The sequence below is a fragment of the Chenopodium album genome, chromosome 16 (genome assembly GCF_948465745.1).
Source record: "Chenopodium album chromosome 16, dcCheAlbu1.1, whole genome shotgun sequence".
NCBI classification, from domain to species: Eukaryota; Viridiplantae; Streptophyta; class Magnoliopsida; order Caryophyllales; family Amaranthaceae; genus Chenopodium; species Chenopodium album.
The window spans coordinates 27723596-27741628 of NC_137849.1; the positions used below are offsets into that span (position 1 = coordinate 27723596).

Below are 18033 nucleotides of genomic sequence, written 5' to 3' on the forward strand. Positions count from 1 at the left end.
GACTTGCGTTGCGCGCTGACTTTGTCGTTTCGTGCTGATTCACGTGTTTTCTAAAAACTCGTATGGAATCCTTAATCTAATTAAATTCGATTAACAACGTCCGCACTTATCTTTGAAAATCAGATTTTAATCTCTTTAAAAACACTTGTTTTAATCCAAATAAAATTCTTTATTTTCATAAAAGACATTATTATTAATCTTAATCTCATTAGAACTCAAAACAACCTTCTAGATTATTCTTAGAAGATTAAAATCAATCCTAATAACATTAGCAATTTTAATTAATGAGCCCTCCACTAGATCATTGGGCCATAAAACCATTTCAGGCCCAATTTTGTATTTTGGCCATAACTTCCTCATTATTCATCGGAATTAGGCTTATAATATATCGTTGGAAAGCTCTTTTTGATCCCAATCTAACTACACCATTATTGGACCCTTATTACGGACCAAACTAAATTTAACTGGAAATTTTCATAAATAGAGTTTATTTTCAAAAAACAGAAAGAACAAAAGTTATTAAAACCACCGCAGACTTTTCACACTTTAACTTCGTTCGATAATCAAATGACGTGAAAGGTACTCATCACTTGGTTTTGTTTTTGGGGAGACACAATTAGGTGTCTACAATTGGCATGTATTTAACTTTGTTGTGCGGATGATTAGGCATAGTGGGGACAACTTGATCATGTATTTATTCAGGGCCGGCTAAGGGCTTGTACAAATAGGTCCTTAGCACAGGGCCCCATATTATTGAGGGCCCAACATTTTTGGAGCCCAATTGTTAAAAAAAATAATCCATTTCCTCTGACTTCTTGTATGCACACGCATCAGAGCTAAATAAACACAATTATACCAGATTCCTAGAACTTAATTACCCCTATCAATGCGTTGCAATTCCCTTAAAGTTGTCAAAACTTTGAAATTTCATTTATTGCAATTTTCAATTGGTTATCATCTTATACCCAGAAACTCGATAAAACCTTTTAAGACTTTTACCCTTCTCTGCCATTTAATCAGTCTATCAAACGATTAGAGAAATGTTTAATGATTAATTTTCTCCCAAATTAATCACTGGTAAAATTATTAGCACCTAACATTTTCCCATCAAATCACTATATTTCTACAAAACCAATAATATCAATCAACAATTTGATCTAGAAAGGTAAAAGATTAAGATTAATTAACCTCTTACATTGCTTGTGGATTGTTCATCAGGGATGCTAAATCCAGTAATTCTATGTGTAATTATATTTTTTTTTTTTGTTCTGATTTTTCATTTTTATAGAATTTTAGACTTTTAGTACTACCTCCGTTTATTATTATGTGCAACTTTTACTATTTTGGTCCGCTAAACATTATGTGCAACTATGTAATTTGGGGAGTATAAATACTGCCCCTTTAGTTCTTTTTAAATATAGACAGCGGTAGTATAGTTTTCAGCCTCTTCTCTTAGTTTGAAACAATCCACTTTGGTAATTTAGCTTAGTTTTCCTCAAATTAATCATTGTAATAGCTAGTTTTAAGGATTATTCTCAAGATTCAACACATTTTACTCAACATTTGGAGCTTCAATTAGTAACTTTTTCTACTTTTCTCTACTTAATTTCTAATTTTATTTTGTTATTACATGTTAGTTAAGTCTGTTTAGTTCTTGATAATTTGTTGTTGGATTATAGTTTTATCATTGGTTAATCACTTTTCCCCAATTATTGAACTAGTTAGAACCCTAACCTTTGTTTGCATGTAACTTAAAATAAGTTGTGAGTTATCCTCTTTGCTAGGGGTTGAGTGAAGCTCAACCTAATGGTTAGTTATGTAAACTTAGGAGAAGTATTGATGTTTGATTTGCGATTAAATTGATTGTATGAGATTGCTTGTTAGTTCTTCATGATAAGATTAGCTACCCTTGATTTAGGAGCGATAGCATGTTATGCTTAGTTTGACATGGAAATGTAAATTGAGTATTTCATTACTTATTGCAATTCGATTATGTATCTTCTATTGCTAAACTAATGAGGGATCTAAGTTTAGTAGTGTGAGTTGTTTCCTAATTGAATGAGGTAGATCTTACATATAGTATTTGCTATCTCTTGTCTATTTTACTCCCAATTTGCCTAATTGCCATGGCTGAATGGATCCTATTCCCTAGTGTCTTTAATCACTTGAATTAGAACGATAGTTTGTTTGTCTACTTGACGAACCTCCAATCACAAAAGACTTCAAATTAGCTTAAATGTTAAGATCTTTATCAATCATATCACGTTCCTTGTGCACCGAACTCTTACTTAGGTTTTACTTTTTTCATATTTTATTTTTTTATATGCTCAAATAGTACTTCGTATTTATTTTTTCTCCCTGTAACTTTCTTCCTCCTTATTTCTCCCTCAAGCTTTTATTGTCCCTTTGTTTACACCGCACCTCCTTTCCTTGGCTTCCATCGCTACCCCCTTCTTTCTGCCAGTAATCCACTGTAGCCCCCATCCACTAGAGCCTACCTCTATTGCAACCCGTGCTCTAAGTCGAAGACTTAAACAACAGGCCGCGCTCCAAGTTGAAGAGATACCGATTGTCACCTCCAAAGACTGCAATTGCAACCATTTGGCCTCCATTATCAGTGGCTTCCACCTTAAAGTTAGGGTTAGGGTTAGTTTAGATCCCTCTCTCTTTCATTATCAACAAGAATTTGAGCTACGTGAAGTTAGAGTTTCAAATCGCTCTCTTTAATCTTGTTGATGATTTCATAATTTGATGTTGAATTTGCCTGTTAACATGTTTAATTTCCCTATTTTCATACTGAATTTTTAATGCATCTTAATTGGTTTAAATATACATTTAGATGAGTCTGGGATTTCTTATTTTTCTTCTTTTCAATAACAGTTGATTTCATTTACCTTGTAATTTGATCTTGTTGACTAATCTAACCAATTTTAATTTAATTATTTTCTTTTCAAAATTTATTCCTCATAAGTTTGTGGAGAATCCAAGTAATTTTGGTGAAATAGATGCAGCAATCAATTTTAATGGTGTTTGATATTCAAGCATGCTGATATTCCTACTACTCCGAAAACCACTACTTCGGGAAGGTTTGCTTTTTTTTTCTATAATTTTTTTTAAAAATATTTAGCTCTTATTATGATATTGGGTTAATTTTATTTGTTTGAATTAATTCTAGCTTCAATTGTGTCAATATTTGATGATATTTGTCGAATTAAGTGTAGTCACTACAACACTTGTTTGCTGAATTTCCACATTGATTTATTGAAATTTTATCATGGAAATTTGACAAGAGTTGCTTAGATTTATGTGACTACTAGAGTATATGATAATTAGTAAGTAGAAAATTAGATAGGGTTATGAATATATGATACTAGAGTAAGTAGCAATTGGTTAGTAAAAATGAACTGTAGTAAGCACTAAAATATACGAAGTAATAAATAGAGAAAAATTTGCCTAAGATACTGGAGTATATGATACGTAGTAAGGACTAAAATGTAATGAATGTAATCAACTTAAAATCAGTCAAACAATTTGGGCAAATATTAGAGGTTACTAACCAATTTGCTACTTACTCTAATTCATCTTTATATACTCCAGTCCATATTAGATAACATTAATGCTTATATTTGTATTAAGAATATATGATACTTTGTATCTATCCACACTATTATATTAATTAATAAGTTCAATGGGAGTACTTTGTATTTTTCCTAGTTCAGCAATTTGATTTTGTTCTTTCGCTATTGATTTTAGAAGTTTGCGCCTTTTATACCTTCAATTTGCTTTCTTTTTTGGCCTTGAGCTCTTTGGAATGCTGGAGTGCTAGTTATTCAATTCTAGAAAAGGTCTTTGTATACCTCTTGGCTGATGGCTTCGCACACATTCTATGCCACGAATGGTAAAATAAGGTTGCAAACGGATTTCTTTCTGAGTTGAAATTTGCAAGGGAATATCCAATTTTAACACTCTGACTATCTAACTCAGGATTTGACAATATAACTTATTCTACTCTTGCAATGGGGTTGTGGTATAGTTGTTATCTACTTATTACTGTTTTTTTTAATGAAATTTTATGTTAGTGTCACATAATTTTTGTGTTTCTCATCAAATGTTATCGTGGACCTCGTGGTGTAGTTGGTTATCACTTTAGTCTAACACTCTATTATACAGAAGGTGAAGACAAGATCATTGTCGGCCTTCTCCTCCCCTCATTAGATTAATCATGTTTTGATATTAATCCATAATTTAGTGTGTTCTGTATTGTTTACCAACTTATTTGCCTTAGTTTTCCGGTGATTTTGTGAAACAATTCTTATAATAATCAGATTTATCAACCTTTAGGAGTTAAGGTGGAGAAATAAATCAAGCAGGATATGATGAAAGAGTACATTACTGTAGCAAAACAGCTTGATAATGGAGCAGTGGTCAGTGTTTTCCATTTTTGTATATTCTTGTATCTTTGCCTGTTGATCTTGGGTAAATTCATTTCATTTTCTTGTATGGCATGGTGTTTATTACCTTGATCTTAGTTACTGATGCCAAGTTCTGCAAAAATCTTCAAATAAATGTATCTTTTTGATGTACTTTCCAAACCTCTACGGGTAAATATAATGACCTGCCCGATGATAACAAACTTTGTGCAGTTTTAGCATTAAATTAGAGCTCAATTCATATTTTAGTGCTAGTATGTAGTATCATTGTGAGTCCATTATACAGGAATGGACTTCTTGAGTTTTGGTTAGAACTGAACAGTTCATTAACAAGGTGCAATGGACCTGTAGTATTTTTGTGGTGTTAGGGGGGGAGGATGTTGGTTGTTATTTGTTTAAAGGCATGAGTAATAATAGCTACTGCGACTTTCAGGACATGATTCATAATTTTAGTTATAACTTGTGATTATCGCTCTTATGTCCATGCCATTGGAAATTATGCATATAGAATTTTGATAGTTATCCTTTCTAATAAAAAAATTGCTTGGATGCTTCTTTTTACACTCACATCTTTTATTTAAGCAGCTTTTCCTATCTTTTAGGGAGTGCTATCATCTTGGGCGTATCTTTCGGTGATAAATTGCAGCAAATTTAATTTAGAAAAACATTGATTAGGCATTGTTCAAAGCCTCGAGTTTACTTAGGTTGTAAGAAACCTGGTCGTGTCCTGGTACATTTCATTTACTCTTAGACTATCAGTTTATACTTTTTTCAATTCTAATTATATTATTTACTGATGCTCTTCCATTTATGAACAGGGGAGTGAGATACCATGAGTTGGAGCATTGGAAGTTCGGAGACGATGGAATCAAATAATTCCGCCATACTACAGAGCCACAAAAACATGCTAGCGTATATGTAGCTTCCAATGTTACTGTTATTGTTGTTGTTGGTACTGACGTATATTGATGTTATTGATGTCAGCTACTGCTGTTTGTTGGCCTCGTACTGCTAACTAATGTTACTGCAACTTGCTGCTAGCTGCTATTACGTTTAGCCTAGTACTGTCGACTGTTGTTATTGCAAGTTGCTACTAGCGGCCACTGTTGCTGCTAGCCTGGTATTGTTGAATGCAGTTACTATTAGGGACTGCTATCGGTTATTACTGCTAGCTGCTGCTACTGCTCCAACTTATTTTGCTTAACATATTTGTGAATTTGGTGGTCTAAGATAGAGACCAAACTTCACTTTCTTTTTATTTTGTTTATGAAATTGTTTAGGACTTCAGGCAAACAAAAAATTGGTGTTTATGGACTTTTTCCAAAGAAAACATGAAATTTTTATCAATTCAAATTATTGTCTATTGTATGTGTTAATTTCACATTCATGGTTGTTGTAAATGTTAATTTTTTTTACACTTATTATTTTTTTTATATTTATGAAAAGGAAAAAAGTTACATATTGTAAAGAATAATAATAATAATAATAATAATAATATTTCACAAAGGTTACCGCTTCTGCAGAATCTGCTTATTCTTTAACTCCTCGACAATCAGCATTATGGAAATCACAGCAAGGTGATCACACCTCTGCTTGGCTTCGGGCGGTTCCTATTTCAGGGTTGGGTCAGACAATGAACGCCAAGACTTATCGCTGTGTGTTGTCCTATCGGTTGGGTGTACTATTGTTCTCTATCTCGACATTGTGCTCTGCTTGTTCGAGGGTTTTTGCTGGAGATATTTTCGGTGATCACGCAGTGTCTTGTGCTGGTATTGTGGGTATTAAACATCGGCATAATGTTGTTCGGGATACCCTTGTTGATGTTTGCTTTCGTTCTGGGATTTCAGCGAGAAAAGAGGTTGACATTGGGTTGGCCGGAGGGAACGACGAGGCCCTCAGACCCGCGGATGTGTTACTTTATTCATGGGATCGTGGTCGCGATGTCTGTGTGATTTGACAGGGTCTTCTCCTTTGACACAGTCAGGGCTATCTGACTTCATTCCTGGGCGGGTTGTGGCTGATAAAGCTCATCGGAAGCGGGTTAAGTATGAAGCTCGATGTCAGGCGATTGGATATGGTTTCATTCCCTTCTCCTTTTCTTCGCTTGGGGAATTAGAGAAAGAAGCTGTTGCGTTACTGAAGCGGATACAAAGGTTCTCGACGACGCAAGACATTGGGGCTCGTGCTGCAGCTCATATCTTCACTAGGGTAGGATTTGCAATAGCTAGAGGAGTGGGGGCTCATATTGTATCTCGGCTTCCCACTAATTTATTGTAGGTTGTATGGCTTTTGTTTTTGAGATAATAATAATAATAATAATAATAATAATAATAATAATAATAATAATAATAATAATAATGATAATATTGATGATAATAATAATGATAATGATAATGATAATGATAATGATAATGATAATGATAATGATAATGATAATGATAATGATAATAATAATAATGATAATAATAATAAATAAATAAATAAATAAATGTTACCTATTATTTAATAACGTGTTATATTAGTTTGTAAAAGTGATACATAATATCAAATAAAGTGCTACTATATACAAAAAAAAAATGATACCTAATAATCAACAAGGTGTTATATTTGTTCGAAAAGTGATACATAATGTCGGATAAAGTGTTACTATATGATTGAAAAATGTTACTTAAGATAAGTAAGTGTTACCTAATAAATAAAAAGTAACACTTTAAAGATGATACTAATGATATAAAAAGTGTTACATAAGAGGGGTTATAGTACCATTTTTGAAAGTGTTACCATACGTTACCCAAAGTGTTACATAAAACCTTAGGTAACATGGGCGGAAGTATCACCCAATAAAGTGTTAACTATTGTCTATAATAACACTTTTATCACTTTATGTAACACTTTTTAGGTGTTACATAAGGTTAGTTTTGTACTAGTGAGTCTAGTTCACCATAAAATAAAATACAAAAAGATTTTGTTTCTTTTGGAAAAAGTTAATCTTAACATTGTACTTTCAAAGTTGGAGCATGAAAAAAAAAAGCAAAACCTTGAAAAAAAAAATAAAAAAAAAAAGTAAAAGAAGAACGAAAAGCACAAAAAGATTTTTTTATAATTGTTTTTCCCTATTTTTGTTATTATGTGTTAAATAAGCTTAGGGAAAATTTATTTTATGAGCATAGTTGGTACTTTTGTTTTGGATTGGTTTGGATCTTGTGGAAAAAGTTTCACTCGGGCTTCACATGTAGGTTTACCACCAATTTCAAAAGTCTTCCACACATTTACTCTCCTAGCCTATATGCTACAACCTTGAAAGTCCTTTTAACCTTATGGGGTTAAGTCATTGAATGGTGGTGGGAAATATAAATCAAGCCTATAGAGCGAGTTATCATAGCCAAGATGTCGAGTAACCTTCTCATGTTTTGAATTCAATTTCTTACTTATTTTCCGGTTCCCTCGTGGAATCATGAGAAGCTAACTTGAAAATGGATTTGAAACCTGTAAAGAGGACGTGGTTTGATTGGTTGGAACAAAAGGTGGAATGTGTTTTTGTTAGTTCTCTATGCTTAGCGTATGTTATGTTGCAATTAACCTTGGACATCTCAGAACGTGCATACCTTTATTATTTTAGAAAGATTGACATTCATTAGTGCTTGTTTCATCATAAAAGTCCACTCTAGAACGCTTGTGACCTCTCTTACATCGATTTATTTTAATATATTTATTTATTGCTTTGCCTTGATTTTTGTCAAGAGTTATGGGTTAAACTCTTAGGATACCTTTATGAGAGCATACTCGTCCTCTAGAGCGATCTAAGGGGTTTAAAGTGCTTGATGCATACTCTAATTGTATTCGTGATTCCTACGAAAGTGAGTTAGTGTATATTCTTACCCTTATAGTTTTCTTTGTATAAAATGCATTATTGTTTTCCCTTGTGTTGGTTTTGTTTTGCTTGAGGTCGAGCAAAAGTTAAGCTTGGGAGAATTTGATAAGTGTCTTATATGTCACTATTTTATAGGATTTTCTAGTTTTGATATCTTTTTACTTGGTTTTAATTACATTTTATTACATTTGTCATGTTTGCATGTGAAATGTCATTATTGCTCAATTTTGGCTTTTCTTGCATATTTTGGTTGCTTATTGAATTAGATTAAATATTATTGATTTGTTCTTATGTTTAGGAACACTTAGATATGTTCATTGTTCAAGATTGAAGTAATATAAAACATAAAAGAACAAGCAATGAAGAAATGTGCACGTGATTTGCAAAGATCGAGCTTCAAATGCCTATATCTTTTGATATAAAAAACATTTTGGAGTAATTCTAATTGGAGACGAAAGCTTATCTCGAGAGCTTTCCAACAACAGGTCATGTGCTCAATTCCGATGTAAAACGAGGGTGTTATGTTCGTTTGAAGGTAAGCAGTTTTGTCTAGCATGTAGGAGCGGGCACGCAGTCTAAGAGGAGCGCCCGCTCCAAACTTTCTGGAACGATTCTACCCCTTTTTGTTGTAGCTAGGAGCGCCCGCTCCTATACGTGCTGCTCGAATTTTTGTGTAGCTTCCTAGGCAATTTAGTAAGGAGTATAAATAGAGTTTTTTGCTCATTTTAGAGAGAGGAATTCATTTTTTCAGTAGTTTTTAGGTTAGGTTTAGGTTTTTAGAGAAAGAAACTCTCAATATTTAGACAGAGAAAGTGAGAAACACAATTGTTTCATGGATTTTGGATAATCAAAGTACGAATTTGATGATTTGAAGATCTTAATCTTATATCGATGAGCATTCTTACTCTCTTTTCTCTTTATGTTTTCTTTAATTGCTTTTTTAACCATGTTTGAGTAGATTTCTTTCTAGTACGTGTTGAGTGAAGCTTTGTAATGGTTAATTGAGTTATTTGAGATAAATTTGATGATAATTATGTGATTAAGTTAATTGAATTGATGATGGCATGTTGTTTGTTTTAGATTGGATTGATCTCCCATGATAGCAAACTTAATTGCATATTAGTTCTAGTTTGACAAAGGATTGTGAATTAGAATTGATATATTTAATTACATTTTGGGTAAATTTCTTCTATGCACCTAGTCAATGAGGGATCTAGGCTAAGAATTTGAGATATTGCTCTTGAGTATAATTAATTCCCATTTTGATTCTTTCTTTGCATGATTATTGATTATTAAATGGATTCTCATTAACTTGTTAATTTTTCAAAGTGGATCTTAGCCCCTAGTAGACTTTATAATATATTGTTCTTTATATGTGTGTTAGTGTAGTTGTAGTGTCCTCTATCCATAAACCGACTTCGACGTAGCTTAAGTATTAGATCACGAACAATCTAACATTACCGTTCCTTGTGGTTCGACTCCGAACTTACCAATAGACTTTTTTGGGGGTTAGTTTAGGATTATTATAAATTTCGTTTGCTCGTGAGGGGGTTAGTCAACGACCTATTTTCCCCGCGTTCAAAATGCACAACGGAGAAGGAGTTTCTTACTGTGGTGCATGCTTTTAAGAAGTTTTGGAAATACCCCATTGGTTCCAAAACTATTGTCTACACCGATCATGCGGCTATTAGGTACCTTGTGGCCAAGAAAGAGTCCAAGCCCCGTCTTCTTCGTTGGGTCCTTTCTCTTCAACAATTTGATTTTGAAACCATGACAAGAAAGGAGCCGAGAATGTAGTTGTGGATCATCTTTCCCGTCTAGAGAATGTGCAAGCAAGTGATGATGAGGTCCCCATATGTGATGAATTAAGAGATGATGTGCTTTATATCTTGAATGAGAAAGAGCTTCCTTGGTTCGCCGACTTGGTGAATTACTTGGCATGTGGGGAGTTTCCTCCCGATTTCTTAAAGAATCAAAGGAAGAAACTTAAAAGAGAACCAAGGCATTAGGTGTGGGATGACCCCATTCTTTACAAAAGTGGAGTAGATGGTTTGCTCCGAAGGTGTGCTCCAGATGAAGAAGTTCAAAGTGTGCTCATGATTTGCCAATTCGATCCTTGTGGAGGCCATATGGGGACAAATAAAACAGCCTTGAAAGTCTTGGATAGCGGTTAGTGGTGGCTTCACATCTTTAAGGATGCTTGGGGATTTGTGAAGACTTGTAACCGGTGTCAACGAACCGACAACATATCTATGCGAAATGAGATGCCTTAACAACCGATACTTGAGCTATAGGTATTTGATGTATGGGGTATTGACTTTATGGGACCATTCCCTTCTTGTTATGGGAATTAATACATCCTTATGGCAGTTGACTACGTTTTAAAATGGGTTGAAGCCATTGTCTCCCCAACAAATAGCCACAAGGTAGTCATGAAATTGTTCATGAAAGTCATATTTCCATTATTTGGAATTCCTAAATCTGTGTTAAGTGATAACAGTTTACATTTCATGCATAGTGCTTTCCTAAAGATACTAAGAAAGCATAGAGTTCATCAAAGGTTCGGTCTTACCTACCATCCATAAACTAGTGGAAAAGCGAAAGTGTCCAATCGTCAAATCAAGTTAATCCTTTAGAAGACGGTTGTAAGAAATAGGAAGGATTGGTCGGAAAAATTTGATGATGCTCTATGGGCATATAGAACGGCATACAAAACCCCAATAGGCACAACTCCAAATCGACTTCTGTATGGAAAATCTTGTCATCTTCTGGTGGAGCTTGAACACCGAACTCAATGGGCAATTAAGAAGATCTATTTCGATTGTCTAGTGAGGGAGAGCAAAGATGACTTGATTTACATGAGCTTGAAGAGCTTCGATTGGAGGCCTATGAGTGTGCTAGCAACTACAAGGCTCGCACAAAAGAATGCCATGATCGGAATATTGAAAAGAAAACATTTCTTGTAGGCAAAAAGGTATTTCTCTACAATTCAAGGATGAAATTGTTTCCCATGAAACTTTTATCGAGGTGGAGTGGTCCTTTTGTTGACAAAGAAGTGTTTCCTCATAGAGCCGTGGAAATTACGGATTTGGATGGATTGAGATCGTTTAAGGTCAATGGGCATCGCCTCAAGCTTTACTATGAGGGTGCTCATGTTGGTTTTGTTGAATCATTGCAATGTAATCTTACCTCCTGAGTGTAGAGGTCGTCAAGATATTGACGTTAAAGAAGCGCTTCCGGGAGGCAACCTGAGTAAAAAAAAAAATGGAAAAAGAAAAAAAGGAGAGTGAGAAATAAAAAAAAATTGAATGAGTGGAAAAATGGAAAAGAGTGTAGGTTTGATTTGATTTTGCTAACATTGGGTTGAAGATGTGTTATTGTGGTTTTTAATGTAGGAAGTTTGAGCAAAAAGATCCAAAGAAAATGGAGCAGAAAACAAAAACCAAACCCAAACACAAAGCCAAGACAATGGCCCTCCTAGCGTTAAAATTCACAAGAAATTCAAAAATTATTGCAACGAGCTTTCAAAACAAAAAATCCTACCCACAAGATTTTATGACCAACCTTCTTGCCAACTTTTAGGTATAGATGAAGGAGTTCGGTGAGTGGCCTATAATTTCGGATGGTTAAACTTCCTCAAGAAGAGGGAGCTAACCTACGAATCGATCACTCTTGAATTCCTTTCGACCCTAACCATGCGCCAAATCAATGGTGAAGGAGAGCCTTGATAGGCTAAAGTCGTATCACCTTATCAAAAGTAATTACCTAAGTCCTCTAACTAAGTAGATAGGGAAGTAGGGTCGAACCACAGGGAAACAAGTCAATTTATTCCTAAGTAATTAAAATATTCTAAATTATTAAGTAACCAATTTATTGTCATAAAAGTATTAAACTACGGAGATTAAATTAGGGAGAAATTCAAATAATAAAAGCCTAGGGTATAGGTTCACCAAAAAATAATATTCCAGGGTAAAACACAATAATCATTCATCAATTAATCAGATTATAAAGGGCTTTCGCTACGTATTACAATCACAGAATTAATCTACCGGTATTAAATCGCAGCTCTCGAATCTTGACTTAACCATTTATAAATTAACCTGCCTATTGAAACTAAGCCTAAACATCAATTCTCATCTCTAGAATCTCGAATCAATATTGCATAGCTCATACAATTATACCAGGCCTAATCTAATTGCATAGCATTAAATCAATCAATTGGAAATTAATCAAGCATTGGTGTAGTCACCTAAAAATGTCTCCCCAAAACCAAACCCAATGATGAACAATCTTTCACCGCCATTATTGGTCGGGTTGAGTATTTAACCTTTGGAGTTCTTAAATCCATATTCATTCCCAATACATTTCATAAACCAATCCATTCCTAGCTCATTTCCCTAAACCATAACTTACTTTTCACTTTTCATGTCCATATCACAAAACCGAGAGAAACTGATTTTGTGGCTTTATAATTTTGATCCATTTATTATTTTATTGGATAGGCCTTTCAATAAGCTTTCCAACAATATATCATAAGCCCAATGCCGATTTAAAACGAAGAAGATATGCGAAAAATATTAAATTCAGCCCAAAACCAACACCCTTTCACTAAAACAAAAATATCTTAAAATCTACAAATGATTTTGACCTGATTCTAATTGGATTGGAAATTAGACTTGATAAGATTTTCAATGATATATTATATGCATTATTCCAATTTACAGATCAAAAGTTATCGTAGTTTTAAAAACGCGTAAAACACTGGAATTACCGCGCAGCAGCTAAAATGCCGCGACGCGGCAAAAGCTGACGTGGCACGGTGCATATTGCCGTGACACAGTACTCTACACCGTGTCACGATTCTTTTTTCGTGTATTTTCTGCACCGTGACACGGCGCCACGTGCCGCGCCACGGTGGAAGTTGCCGCGCCACGGCAGCTTCTGCCTTGTCACAGTACACATGCCGTGTCACGGGATTTTTCGTGTTTTCTTCGCGTAAAACCTGAACGCGTTTTATCTTTTTAGGGCAGCTACTTCCCCGCGTCACAGCATCTTTTTCCGTGTCGCGGCAGACACATGTCGTGTCACGGTGCCCCAAATTAGTTTTTTATCTTTTCTAGGGTTCTGTGTGATCCCCTATTCATTTCCTCTATAAATATCCCCCTCCTTTCCACAGTTCGGGGCACCATAAATGATTCTCTCTCCCTCTACACCAACAATCATTCTCTTCTCTCTTTCTCTCTTGCTTTAGCCTAAACCCTAGCCACCTTGTTCTTCCATAATACTTCCCCTAAGCACTCCAAGCAGTCCATACAACACCCGAGGTTCCGTCCTAAAATCAAGGTGTGAAAGGTATAATTAACTGAGGGTTTGGACCAAATCAACTGTGAAAGGAATGGTGTCCTTCGAACAAGTGTACTATTCCGTTAGCGGGTTCAGAATTATTAGAAAGCTAATATATTCAGTAAGGTCAAGTGATCGGAATGCCTGGGTGGAGGCCGCTTCCGATCAGTAATATTAATGGATAATTAATGTTACAGCTTAATCTTGACTGAACCCTTCGGGTCACACCCAAGCATTCAACAAACCGAAACGACGAATTAATTCGGAAGGAATTAATGAGTCGACCGAGTAATATTTATTTAGACGTCGGAAATTCGAGCTTAGAGCGTCGAAACCGAGCGTCGGAAGTCGAGTCGAAAAATAGTGAAAGACGAGACGAGAAATAGTAATAAATCAACAAAAGACCAAAATACCCCTAGTATCGGAATGCCCAAGCAAACCGAGTGCTAAGGGCGTATAGCCTAGCATGGTGGCTAGCATGCGCACCAAGCCGAGCCTAGGCTGGCTGGTGCGTGCTAGCGCACTCATGCTAGCATCGCAAGGCTAGGCGCTGCCTAGTGCGTGCTAGCATGCTAGGCGCAGCCTTGTGCGCGCAATGGCTAGCAAGCCATGCCGCAACAAGCTGCTGGAGCTAGCACGCTAGGCGCGCCAGCTCGCCACAGCTAGCAGCAGCATGGCTAGGCCATTGCTTGCTGCCTAGCAGCGCTGGCCAAGGCACAAGGCCAGCAGCAGCAGCCCGCACAAGCATGCTGGGCGTGCTGGCCAGCAGCGGCTGGCAGCCCGCATGCGAGTGCTGGGCTTGCTGGGCTTGCTGGGCGTGGCTGCCACGGACAGCAGCACATGGCAGCCCACCTTGGCTGCCTTGGTGCCTAAGGGTGGGTGCCATGTGGCTTGTGGTCCTTGAGTGTGTGGGGAGTGAGGTGGCCGGTTATGGGAGAGGGAGTGGGGAGCAAGTTTGGTCCCCCCCTTCTCCAAGTGGTCCTCACCTAACCACTCACATGAGCTTGCCACTTGTTGATTTATTACTAGCTTGATTATTGATTTTATTTTAGCTTTAAAATAAAATGGAAAACTCTACCTATCCCACATTGATGGGAGAGTAAATGATACTCCCATCATTTCCTATAAATACCCAAGTATGGGCATTGGGAAAGATGCTTGAGTAAGAGTTGGAAAAGGCATCACAATTAGTGAAAACCTTTGAACTCAATATAACTACTCGGGTTTTGTTGGTCAGGTCTTGCTAACCCCAAGACATTGAACCTAGTCGGTTTTGTTGGTGCGGGTGGACTTCGTTGGAGGTCTCCGTGCGAGCGGGACTTGAAGCTTTCAAGTAAGAGCTCATTTGGAGCGAAGCACGCGTCAAAGGTAATTAGCTTATCTTAATCTTGTGATTAATTTAATTATGTTTATGGTTTTATTTATTGCGAGTGCGGTCTTGGTTTTGGGTTTGTTTCCGCGGTGAGTCGGACTCACCAAAACCCCACAGCGGTATCAGAGCCAGGTTCGTTTAATTTAAAATCATAATATTTTCAAGGTATCTTTATGGCTTATTTTTTCTGGTTTTAAGTTGCTAATTAAATTAGTAACTCGTTTTTCAAATTTTACCTCGTATTAGAGCTATCTTCAGCTCCCGAACCCAGATTTCGACCCAAAAATAGTGAATTTTGGGTGGAAAAGGTGTTCTGGAAATGGTTTTTCCCTTTTAGGCCTCGGGTTTTAGCTAGAAAACGACCAGAAATGCATTTTTCGAGGGATTTTTCGTTTTGACGAAAAATTTTAAGTCTTTCTAACCTTGAAAATTGATTGCATATTTATGGTGGTTATGTAAATGGTTCTTTCCTTATTTTATATGCAATTTTAGACCACTTTAAGCATGCTTACTTGGTAGTAATTGGTGCTTGAAAGTTTGGTTTTATTTTTCACATAATTGCAAATTAATTACATTAAGTGTGAAATAGTTGTTCTTTGTTGCTTCCAAGTATTAAAGATTCAATCTTTACTTATGATAAGTGATTGAAACTTTGAGTTACTAAATTCCATGAATTTTGGTTAAACTTTGTTGATTTAATCATTTTTTAGTTGATTGGAATCATAAAGTTTAAAACTTGTGATAGAAATTGGTTTATCTTCATATTGGAAGATATAATTTTTCATGGAGTCACAAGTATTAAAGTTGGAGTCTTTATTGAACTTATGTTCATTTTTCCAACTCCCTTTTATTTTGTCAAAATCTCAAGATTAATTTAAAGTGATTAAATTAATAGTGAGAAATGCTATAATTTATTTTGTTACACCAAGTTAAACCAATTTTATTAAAGAATGATTCTTGGAAATAAATTTGGTTAATTGCTTTGGATGAATTATTTAAGTTGGACTTGTTATTTTTCATTTTTCCTCAAAATTGATTCTAAAATTAATTTAGAATTGATTTATAATGTCACACACAAAATTCGATAATTTTCGAAGCATTAGCACGCAACACGAGGCCTAAGAGCCCCGAGCTAGCTCTCGGCCAGCTGGGCTGCTCACGCAACCCATATGTGGCTGCCGAGGCTGCTGGGTGCTTCGTTCTTAGGTGCGTGGTGCTGTGCGTCTGTGTGTGCGAGGAAGGGCGTGGGCTACTGCTCGCTGCCAGCAACATAGCGCACCAACCAGCAGCATGCAGCAGCATGGCGCAGCAGCAGCATAGTGCTGTGCGCGCTGTGCGTGCTGCTACGCTTGGCTTGGCTGGGCGTGGCATGTGCGAGCACAAGCAGCCCATGGGCATGCTTGGTGTTGCGGGGGTGCGAATGGGTATGTTACGAGCTTGTTGTTCGGTACGTACGATCCCATAATTAGCACAATAACCCCGGGTTATTAAGGCGATGCTATTTTAAAGTTAATTTTAGCGTTGCTTAATAAGTAAAGAAGGGTAATTTTGGGTTCCAAGTCTTAGTGCTAGGCACTTAGACATTATGGAATACGTAATTTTGCTTAAATTGTCGTTTTAATCATTTTAATTATTTTGTTTATTTAATTAAAATTTTGGAGGCTAGGCCTCGGGTTTTTGAGCGACATTTGCAAAATTAATTTTGACAAATATTTGGGTTCACCGACTTAATTAAATGGATTAGTTAAGATTGGATGCGGAATTTAGTGGGAGCGTCTCTTAGTTATTACCATAACCGGTTAAAACAACTTTGACTAGTTTAATTAGGCGTGTTAATTGGATTAACCACCTAAATTAATTACTAGTTCTCGCGCGGTTTTATGCATTGTTACTTGTTTGATCGTTGTAAAATGCATGGGCCATTCACAGATAGTGAATGGATGAATGGAATGTAAAATTCTCTCCCAGGTTTTATGAAATGGCAACTAGTGGGGCCCGATTAGGATAGAAAATACGGACTGTGATCCGTGATGTATTTTTGTAAATCTAAATACGGTCTGCGAACCGTTGAGTATTTTTGTACCTTAATATTTAGATTAGTCCTAATCGTAGATACTAGCAATTATATTATTTGGTCAAGTCTTGAAGACGGGGTTCTTAGAAGACGAAGCCATGAAGTTGCAAATGAAGACCTTTTGAAGACTTGAAGATCTCAAGGGGTCATGCTAGTTGCCAAATGCATCTCTATTTATGTTTTCGATATATATTTATGTTTATATATTTGAATTATATGTTAGATGCATGGTTAGGATTTCGAATGTTGAGATGATTAATTAAGTTCACTTAAATCAACCAACATAGAAACCCTAGGTCCCTTAAAATTGAGTAAAACTTGCCATTCCAAAACACACTTACCAACCGAACGAGGGTAGTGGTGGGCTACGCCAAAGCGAGGCATCACTACTTCTCCAAGGAACGTAAGGCATACTAGGTATGCAAGTGGTTTTGGTTATACTCAACGATATGAGTGATGGAGTCCTAACATGTCGTGGCAAAGTGAATAAATTGTTTAGAGAGCATTGGATGCGACGATTTATTCAACCAAGAGTGGCTTGGAGCCATTAGCAAAGCGTTGCTTACCTTAGGAGATTGAGTGTTAAGACAAGCCAAAGCATGCTTAACCACTCTTTGTTTCTTTGGATCTTGGAATCGACTTATTCTCACCAAAATTGGGGACAATCTTTAATGTGTGAATAAGACGTTTTAAATAAGTTTGATTAAAATGCATGATTTCAATCTTATTTAAGTATAATGAATGGCTTTTCATTTCAAATTCTTTCAATTGTAGAATCATGTCTTCAACTAATGACATCGACCTTATGCTCCCGGAATTGCCCAAAAAGTTGCCAATTTCTCTGAACTTGGTAAACTTTAAGGAATGGGAAGAGGAACTCCGAAAGACCCTCCGAAATTGCTACCTAGAGCACATTCTGGACACTCAAATCCCGAGTTTCTAC

The 18033-nt window shown here is 36.1% G+C and overlaps 1 long non-coding RNA gene across 3 annotated transcripts; it reads left to right on the plus strand.

The window, feature by feature from the left end:
- Positions 1-2353: 2353 nt before the first annotated feature.
- On the plus strand, positions 2354-5811 carry LOC145585061 (uncharacterized). 3 transcript variants are annotated; one of them, XR_014100541.1, is made up of 4 exons: positions 2354-3086; positions 4342-4424; positions 5033-5160; positions 5249-5811. It is a non-coding gene; the product is annotated as an uncharacterized LOC145585061 (long non-coding RNA). The 3 variants fall into 3 exon arrangements; XR_014100542.1 differs by having other exon boundaries at positions 2354-2646; positions 2972-3086; positions 4342-5160; XR_014100540.1 differs by having other exon boundaries at positions 4342-5160.
- Positions 5812-18033: the final 12222 nt, after the last annotated feature.